The sequence below is a fragment of the Callorhinus ursinus genome, unplaced genomic scaffold (genome assembly GCF_003265705.2).
Source record: "Callorhinus ursinus isolate GAN/ISIS: 27379988/994484 unplaced genomic scaffold, GSC_fseal_2.0 scaffold19, whole genome shotgun sequence".
In the NCBI taxonomy this organism is placed as follows: Eukaryota; Metazoa; Chordata; class Mammalia; order Carnivora; family Otariidae; genus Callorhinus; species Callorhinus ursinus.
In genome coordinates this window covers 31,127,752-31,138,325 of record NW_027397081.1, presented here as the reverse complement: position 1 = coordinate 31,138,325, position 10,574 = coordinate 31,127,752, and the positions used below count along the sequence as shown (strand labels likewise).

The 10,574-nt window shown below is 38.1% G+C and overlaps 1 pseudogene; it reads right to left on the bottom strand.

Moving 5' to 3' along the window:
* Positions 1–298: 298 nt before the first annotated feature.
* On the bottom strand, positions 299–4,171 carry LOC112840529 (eukaryotic translation initiation factor 2A pseudogene; annotated as a pseudogene).
* Between the last annotated feature and the right edge of the window lie 6,403 nt (positions 4,172–10,574).

Here is a 10,574-nt window from a genome sequence, read left to right as displayed (position 1 = left end):
AATGTTCTTTAACTCAATTTGTGGATTTTATCCAGCAATATGCATCACAATCATCTGCAGGTTTGTTTAAAGTCAGTAGTGCACTGTCCTAAGACCAATAATTCTAATTTTTTTATTTAAATATTTTTATTTACATATATGGTAAATACTATCCCCTAATAAAAAAAACGACATTGTCTTTCAATCTGTCAAACTTACTAAAAAATTCATGTGTTTCTTTTCTATATCATGTGTTGACATGGTATTGGATGCAGGATGTAAAAATCAATTTAATAAACATTATTAAATAATTTCACACATATGCAGAATCTTGGATAAATGGTTAAAATTATAGATGAACATTAAATGTGGGCACATGGATATATTTCATTTCCACCAGTGGGTTTAACAGAAAATGTGTTTGCACTGATTTCTGATAACAACTTGCTCTCTGTGAATCTTTAAATACCCAATTCCAAACCTCCCAGCTCTTGGAGAAGAGCTTTGTCTTTTTGAATTTTCTCCAACTGATTTTTTTCTAGCTGTTTTGCAGCTGCTGCTTGTTCTTTCCATTGTTTGATTGCTTTCAGTTTCTTCTTTAGGTTCTTGATTTTTTTTGTCTATTTCAGGGTCTCCAGAGGTTGACTGCGAGATAGTATTTAGTGGTGTGCTCTGTGGGGCAGGAGTAAGTGCCAAATCTGGACTCTTCTCATTTCTTGCTTCCTGTTTTGCAGCTTTCTTAGCCTCATGCTTTCTTTGATTTTTAAGGGCTGTTTTTGATAATGGCTTATCCTTTCCTGCTTGTGGTTTCATATTCTGAGGTGGTTCCTCCTCATGCAGTTTGGAATTGGTGATTGGCTTATTTCTTAAAGCTGGGGGTCTATAAGCTGTTGCAACTTTAGGTTCTTCACTGGGTACATCACTTGGAACTGCTTGGTAAGTTATTGTTTTTACTGGAAATATTCCATCTAAAAATGGCTGCCAAGAAACCTGCCATAATTCTTCATTTGATGGCACATCATACTTGTGTAAGAAAGAGTCAGTCTAATGCCAAATCTTGTACCCATTATTAACACGTAACCTGAGAGTACACATGGCTGTTGAAATATGCTCACTGTCAGGGCACCAAGCAAAATAGGTAGAATCAGAGGCCACTGTCTTAGAAATAAGTTTTTAGTTTTTAACATCCCACACTTCCATTTCTCCCCTCAGATTTCCAAATCCAGCTAGTACTAATATATGTCCATGTGGGCTATAGTAGGCTGCATTACAAGAACAAGTTCCAAAGTCAAACACAGGACCAATAATTCTAATTTGATGACTCTGGCATGGGCTGGGACAGCTGTAAGGTTAAAAAGTCTCCATCAGTGATTTGGATGGTTGATAATCATTGGCATAGTTCAATGCTCTAAACATATAATGTGTATATGAATTACCTGGCAATCTTCTTTAAGTGTAGATTCTGATTCAGCAGACATGGAGTGGGTTTACATTTTACACTTCTGACAAACTCCTAGTGGATGACCCTGATGCCCACCATAACTACAAGGATGTAGATCGGTGATTTTCAGCCTTTGTTGCATTTCAGAATCAATGCCCAGGATACACCCAAGAATAATTCATTGGAGCCTATGAACATAGTCTCATGTATCAGAATTTTTTAATGTCCCTAGGTATTTTGATGGCATGGAAAGTTGAGAAGTAGTGGTCTAGAACATGGTTTCTGAACCTTTTTTTTTTTCCCATTATTACCCACCTCCATGCAAAAAAAGTAAAATAGGAATTTATTCTCCTAATTACCCTATTCTTTCCGCCCATGAAATTTTATTACCATGGATATTTTATATATCTCTTTGTGTACTGTGACCATTTGGAAGGACACAATTCACTATAATAGCTAAGTTTTATTCCCCCACCCCCAAGCCTCTTTTCCCCTCTTGTGGACCAAATTGTCCCTATTGAAAATGCATAAACTAAAATTCTAATTTTTGAAGCCATTTCAACTTTCTGGTACTGTGTCTTTGATCATAACTGACTAAAGTCCCAAGATACAAGCAAAACAATCTGTATGATATGTATGAAGTTGAGACTTTATTTTCAATATTGCTGCATCTGATAAGGGATTCTGGGCTACCCTATGTAATGTATTGTCAACATGTCATTGTGTATGTGCCTGGCATTGAGAGCTCAATTCTCTGTTAGAAACTCTGTTTTTGTTTTGGGGAAAGGTTCTTCTCTCATTGCACAATGCTTTGGTGGTGTTATAATTCAAGAATCTCCTGCTCTGCTCAATTAGTGACCATGTGACTCATGCTGGCCAGTCAGATATTCTTTCCCTAAAACTTGAACTTTGAGTTCAATGACACAAAGAATGGAAATAGTTAAGTTATGTGACACCCAAAAAAGACAACAATTGGTTTCTAAAATTCTGATACCTGTAGCCCATATGGTTATTGTCCTTTCTGAGATAAGTTCTCCAGATTTTCTTTTTGTAATTTCCTCCATATCCTTCCAAGAGTTTACTTTTGAATTGTTAGTGAAAGCATTGTTGGTCACCTACAAACAAATAACCTTAATTGATATCTCTATAAGTAATATATAACTTTATATAATTATGCTCAACCTGCATTTTAGTCTTTTGTTTTTTTGTAAAAGAGGAATGGAGTCCACCCTATCCACCTTGACTCCCATCTCTCCTCCACTCTGACTTGCACTCCAGAGCCTTGGAATATATCTTTTATCCACCCCATCTCATATAAAGGCCTGACTCTTTATATGAGATATATTTTTAGACGAGATATTTGACTGAAAGGTTAAGTGAGTCTCACACATAAGAAAAAAACAACTCCTGTGCAAGCTGAATCAGACTTCCTAGAATAACTCATCATAGTCAAAATTTGAAGCAGGCATATTATTTGAATAGTAACTTTCTTATTCCCTTTCCTCCAGTTCTTTGCTAACTTCTGCTCTCTACCTTCAGCTTCCTCAGCTCTCCCCCTTTAGGAACTCATATGCTAGGCTGGTCTCAATACCCTTCACTGGGAGGGATTTGCAAATCTTGTTTCACTATTCTTCTCTCTGCTCTCTAAGATTGCAGATAGTCAATTTGAGTGATTGGTTCAAGCTTGGACATCAAAGGCCAGTACATACCTTACAACTTTCAGAGGCTCCAAGTGCTGTGTCAGAGTAGTGATTCTAACACTGAGATTCAAACCTGGCTAGTATCATCAATCTCTAGGCAAATCTCAAGTCTCCTTGCATTTCTTCCCTTTTCTCCCATGCTGCCATACATACACATGATTATTCACCAGAGATGAAACAGAACTGAGAACAGGGAACAAAAGTATAGGTCAATGACTGCTCATATAGACCAAATATAGAGTTTTCAGAGGATGCAGTTTACAACCCAGGTAGAAGCAACCCCTTTTTCTTTCTTATCAATCCATAAATCTAAACTGAGAAGTGCATGGCAAACAGCCATTTTTTTTCCCTCTCTTTGGACACTAATTTTTTTAAGACAGACCTGTATCTACTTCTCCAGCCTTTGGCAGTTTAGCACTGAACACTGGGGATCAAGTTGGCCTCTTTCTCTGTGGTACTACTTCCTCTGGCCTTGAAGGAATTCTCTGAAAATGTTAGTGAAAGCATTGTTGGTCACCTACAACCAAATAACCTTAATTGATATCTCTATAAGTAATATAATACTTATAATACCATATATATAATATATATATATATATAAACTGATCTCCTCCTGAACTATTATATATATATAATATATATATAAACTGATCTGTCCACCGTTGGTAAGATCTGAGGTTTGACTATGGGTGAAAGAGAAATCATAGGCTCTCTAGCCTTTGACTCTAAGTTCTAAACTGCCTTTTTCTAGTCACAAAGAATTTCCCACAGAGTCGAATAAAGATTGATGAAATTATGATTGGGAATTAGAGCAAAAGCCATAAAAACAAAAAGTGTTATGTTTCTCTTTGCTATTGTTACTTATACATGCATCTTCCTTTGAAGAGCTTGGGGAAGGACAGACCTGTAAAACAGGAAGGAATTTGTGTATTCTTGTATCTACTGACCAAACTGGCATCATAATAGCGCTCCTATATCATAAAAACTCCTTAAAATTATCAATAGATGATGTTTGGGGGAGGGGATTCCTAATGGAAAACTCATACCCCATGGTCTCACACAGGGACTGAGCTGGTAGATACAGGAGCAGACAGACTCAGAGAAGTCACCTTGAAACCTGAAGTAAGGCAACCCAAAAATAAGTTTTCTAGGGCCATCAAGATGTAGCTTCTGGGGTTGTATCTTATATTTTAAAGGTAAATAAAACAAAATGCAGATAAAATATATTTTCATAGCTCGCATTGGCTAGGTTTTTAATATACTGTTCAGGGGATTATAATTCTCTAATAAAAAGGTGCCCAAACCCTTACAAGAACATTAATGTCATGAAGACAGCTGGAAAAGACAAGAGGGAATAATCATAAGACAGAACAAGAGACCAGGCAGGGCAGGGGTATGATAAGGATGCAGCTCAGCCTTTGTGGGGGTGGACACTGGCAAAATGGCAGCCATGGAGATCTGAGCCCTTACTGGACAGCATTGGAAGGTCTCCCTAAGCTTACTCATTCTGTTGACTCAAGGGGTCACTGCACAGGAACAGTTGCAGAAGGGTTAAGACTAGCCATTTTTATTTTAAAAATTTTATTATGTTTGAACATCTCAGGAAGCTCTCCTGTTCTCTAAATGAAGGACTGTTATGTTGATTGAAATTCTTTTTTCCAATTGCACCTCCCCCAACTGCTGCTTCAGGTTCATGCTGGCTCTGCCACCTTTTCTGCCCCTGATGACCACCTGTCAGCTGAGCTCCCACACTGGAGGCACCTCCTCAGTTGCATTTCCATCCCTTGTATAATGTCAGTCAAAGTGGGTTCCCTGGTTAGGGGATAGTAAGATGTCAAACAGGACCTGACCCAGGACCCCAGGAGAGAAGGTGGGTAAGATGAGAGGAGAAATCAACAGGGTTTATTTACTTAATTATTCAGGCCTCTGCAGCTTCCCTGGCTGATCTAGGAGAGCACCAACAAGCTTCACGGCTGATGTTAGAAGAGGTGAGGGTGGGGAAGGGAGAGGGAAATGAAGCAATGTTATTTTCAGAGGCTGGTTTTATTAAAGTAAGTTATTGTGCTGCTTCATTATTCCAGGGAGTTTATTTGTGCCTCCATGGGATTTCTTGAAATGTTAGAGGTTTGTTTAGACAGCAAATCTGTATTTCAATATGGCTTTCAAGAATTATTTGCATGAGGCTCTGATAAACAAGATGGATAAAGGCAAGTGGGAATGATCTTACAGTAAGTACATCACCTGTTGATTGAAATGTGCAAATTAATAGCCACATCAGCCTGGAGGGGATGGCCAGCTTCCTGATGTAGTGTCCTGTCCTCTGCCTGGCTCATTCACACTGAAATTCAAAATGAAAACTGAGGAGTCATTTTTGTCCAGCTCTAGTTCTCCCTCAGTGCTGCCCATGCATCTGGCTTCGATTGCACCATAAACACAGGCATACAAACACATAAACACACATATGTATGCATGTGCATGATTCTCAGAAACTTCACGTTGGAGCAGGAAGACAGGAAGAAATGATTTGCCAGGTGATTGCCAGGATTAATGCAATTATAGAAAAGTTGCAATTGCAAAGGTAGTATAGATTCTGTATACCCTTTACCCAAATTCCTCAGTGTTGACACATTACTGTGTTATAATTGCCCAAACTAAGAAATTTAATTAGTACAATATTAACTTCATTCATATTTTGCTTATATTTCCAATAACGTTTTTAACACTTCCTTACTTTCTGACATTACCAGATACTTTAGGGTCATCCTGCATTTTTCATGTGCCTTCCTTACAATTGGCCATTTCTCCAAGGACCCTTTTCTTTTACTGTAAATTGGTATTTAGAAACAAAAATCTGGATGGTGGATATACTCATTGTTACTAGGCTGTCACTGTTCTTAGACCTTCTCAGTGGACAGAGATACAAAATACACATATGCATCCTAATCATGTATTCACAGATATCAATAAGTCATGCTAAAATAGTTCTATAACCTAAAAACCCCCGTGTGACCTATTGCAGTGAATCACTCTGCTCCCTCAATCCCTGGCAACCACTGATCTGTTTTTTATTCTTATAGTTCCACCTTCTCCAGAATGACATATAAAGGAAATCATACAATATGTAGCCTTTGTGGTTTGGCTTATTCCATTTAGCAAAATGCAGCTAAGCGTCCTCTGTGTTGTTGCATGAATAAATTATTCCTTTCTTTTTACTGCTAAGTAGTATTCCACGTGACAAATGGACTAGAACTGGTTTATCTGCTTATGTTTTGAAGGACATCATGATTGTTTTCCGTTTTTAGCATTTGTGAGTAAAGTTGCTATAGACATTCACACATAGGTTTTTGTGTGGATGTAGTTTTTCAATGCACTTGGACAAGTAGCCAGTAGTAAGATTGCTGGTATGTTGATGTGTACATTTAATATTATAAGAAATTGCCTAACTGTATTTCAAAGTGGCTGTAGTATTTTAAACTCCCACTAGTAACTAATGAGGTATTGTCATTTTTTTTCTTCAAACAATTATAATAGGTATGTTGTGGTATCTCATTTCTCTTGTAACAAATTATGTGGAACATTTTTTCTTATGCTTATTTTCTATCTGCCTATCTTCTTTGGTGAAGTGTCCATTCAGTTCTTTTGTTTATTTTAAAAATTGAGTTGTTTGCTTATTTTATTGTTGAATTTCAGGTGTTATTTATAAATTCTAAATAAAAGTCTTTGATCAGATATGTGCTTTGCAAAGTAACTTCTCCTGCTGACACAGTGGGTGATTTTCATTCTCTTAACAGTATCTTTCCCAGACAAATAATTTTCAATTTTGATAAAGTCTAATTTTTAGTTAGTTTATTTTATGGACAATGTTTTCGGTATCATTGGATTTGCATTTAAACAATGAAGTCACTTTATTCCTGTTTTTATCATTTCATATATTGTTGCTTGAGCACCAAGAATAATGCCAAAAATACCTAGCAAATAATTATTCATACACTGAATGAACATACAAATTAAAAAAGAAATGAATAACCATTCTTGGTGAGAAATTTTTAGATGGAGGAAAAACTTTCTGAGAAGAAATCACTCTGCCACTCTCACTCCCCAAGGACCTCTCCCCATCAGACTGGGGTTGAAGTACAGCTCCTTTACTCTTTCATGCTGAGTGGAACTTATCTAAATGGGGCAAAAATATCACAGTAGGAGCTGCCTGAGCTGCCATGGTGTCTTAGCAAATGAAGCCCTGAGAATGGGAAAGAAGGCACCAGCTGTTTGCCAGCCTCACAGAAGAAGGAGCAGGGGTAGGAGGGGCCTAGTTCACAGTAGTTTACAAAACCTAGCTGAAAAGAACCACTAAGAGTGGCTTCCTTGAAGAAACAGTAGTCACTAGTAATGACAGTATTTTTTTTTTAAAGATTTTATTTATTCATTTGGCAGAGAGAGAGAGAGAGAGAGTACAAGCAGGGAGAGCAGCAGAGGGTGAGGTATAAGCAGATTCCTCGTTGAGCAGGGAGCCTGATGCAGGGCTCGATCCCAGGACCCTGCGATCATGACCTGAGCCGAAGGTAGGCACTTACCCAAATGAGCCACCCAGGTGCCCCTAATGATATTAGTTTCATCTGGAACCTTGAAACAATTTGAGTTAAGTAGTAATTGTGATTACAAGATCTGTCAAGGCAAAATAAAGCCATAATATCATATAAAGTTGAAGTTGCTATGGATTTTGGACAATGAGTGCCAGAGAACAGATTATAGGTATTTATGAATTGTTCCTTGAGTGATATTAAAAATATAAGTTCTCCTCAAAGCTTCCTTTTATTATTTATCCATGCAAAAAACATTTTCAAATATTTATAATGTGACTAGTTCACATTGAAACATGAGAGTGATTTTTATTGAGTGCTGTTAAAAATGTATAAATAAACTTTCTCATTTGTTTTCTTTCAGAAAGGAAAGCAATTCATTTGTGTCACGCTTGAAGAAAATCATAAATGGAAACTTGATAAATTGGCTAGAAAATGCAAACTTTTCTGGCAGTTCCTTAGCTCTGTTCTCTCTCAAAAGAGTGTCTGTCCTTCTTTCCCTGGAGATATCTGGATTAGTCAGCAGCATCAATCATCATCATCATTGTCTTTATTATTAAATGACTGTTATTACAGAGTTACTGTGCACTATCTCGGGTGTATGAAAGACATGGTGACAGACCATATAAGGTTTATAATTGTTAATAGAAAAAGAATATACAACAAGGACTCCTGAGCTTGTTCACACACACATAGATACACAGCAACATATTCTTGCATAGACATAGTGACATTTTGCCAGAAAAAAACATTCTCAATGGGCTCATGACCTTATTATTTTCTTCTTTCTTTTTGGATGTGAAGAGGGGTATTGGGAGTGTTGTTAATAAGACATTAGGACTGGATGGTATGGAGAAAAGAAGGGAGAAGAAGAATGCTAGGGGATGCTGGGCAGGGTGGAGCATGGCACTCAGCTGGTGGAGATTTTTCTAGGAAAGGCGTGGGAAGATATATTTTTCAGATCTCCTGTTGGCATTTGCTCACCTGCCTTCACTGTTCTTCCTCACTATGCCTTTCCCATTTTGTTTCCCCCTCTTTCTTCTGTATGATTAGTGTAGACAAGCTCAATGTTTGTTTTCTGTCCCCTAAGAATTCTAATTGTTTCACTACTTAAATGGAGTGCTCTAAACCTAAGAACATAGGAACAGAATCTTTAGAAGACACAGAGACTTGAGCTTATGAAGGAAGAGCCCTCATTCCCTTCTCTCCTCATCTCCAATTAGAGCTAAGAATGGGCCTATTCTGTGGACTACACCTCCCAAAGGGGATCAAAGGAGGCTCACAGACAGGGTATATTTATCCTGGAAAACATGTGTCACATGTACATTCAGTCCTCTCACTCTTATCCCTTCTGAAGCTGCTCTGTTCAAGGAAACCCTGAGCAGTAGTAAGAATAGGGTAGGACAACCTGGAGAAGACAGAATAGAAGAAGGTCATAGAACTGGGGTCAAACACCACCCACATCCTCACAAGTCATTTTAGATACAGTTGTAGCAAATAGTTGCCTGCACAGCGACAGAGTCCAACCTAAATGCAGACCCATTCATTGTTTTTTTGCTTGAGGTTCTTCTCTAAAACTTTCTCCTTATGCCTGACCTACATGCAACCAGGTGCTGCCCAGAAGCTCAAAGGGTATTATTCAAAACATGTAGGAAAGTCCATGTACCAATGTCAGGATGAAGAGTTTGGGTAGTAATCTGTACACTTCTCAGAGGTGGAATTGAACCCTTGAAACTCTGCAGCAACTTTGATAATGTACCCTTTATTGGCCTTTATTCTCTCCTACCTCACTCTCTCTGCTTCCTTACTTCAACTTCCTAGCACCCCAAATAAACCATTATCACACAAATTTTTATCTCAGGTGCTGTTTTTAAGATCACTCAAACTAAGACACCAGGGATATTGGTGTTTCTCTCTCACAAGTTAATCTACCAATAGGGCATAAGCCCACTCTTCAAATACCATCTCTACATTTTTTTAAGATTTTTATTTATTTATTTGAGAGAGAGAGTGCAATTGGTGAGGAGGGTCAGAGGGAGAGGGAGAAGCAGACTCCCCACTGAGCAGGGAGCCTGATGCCAGCTCAATCCCAGGAACCTGAGATCATGACTTGAACCAAAGGCAGACGCTTAACCGACTGAGCCATCCAGACTCCCCTACCGTCTCTACTTTTATAGTTTATGCCAGTAACCATATTTCTATTGCCATGAAATCCAATCTGTGATTGCTGGTCATCTCATAATGCACTTGAATCATTTCATTTCTTTTTTTTTTTTTTAAAGATTTTATTTATTTATTCATGAAAGACAGAGAGAGAGAGAGAGAGAGAGAGGCAGGCAGAGGGAGAAGCAGGCCCCCAAGGAGCAGGGAGCCCGACGCGGGACTCGATCCCAGGACCCCGGGATCATGACCTGAGCCGAAGGCAGATGCTTAACCATCTGAGCCACCCAGGCGCCCCCTGAATCATTTCATTTCTTATCAATTAGATTACCAATTACAAATCTCTCAACTCTGTATTGTGTACTCTGCTGTAGCACACATAAAAGTTTTGAGTTCTGCCACTAAGTAATTCTATGACCTTGATTGTGTTTATCAACTTCTCTAAGCCTCAGAATCTTTACTAAAATTGGATATTATAAGCAGATTTCAGAATCATTTTGAAGATTAAATAACACTGTATACTCCTGATACCTATATTCTAACCTCTAAATGCTTTTTCCCACTAAAAGAAGGCATAGCTCCTCAGAGAAATTGTCAATTCCAGGTGTGAAAATGTACAAGATAATCCTAGGAAGTATTTTTGCCCCATAAAATAAGATGTCATGTGAGAAAGAAACAGCAGTCTACCATTAACAGGGCTCCCATTGGTCTAAGATG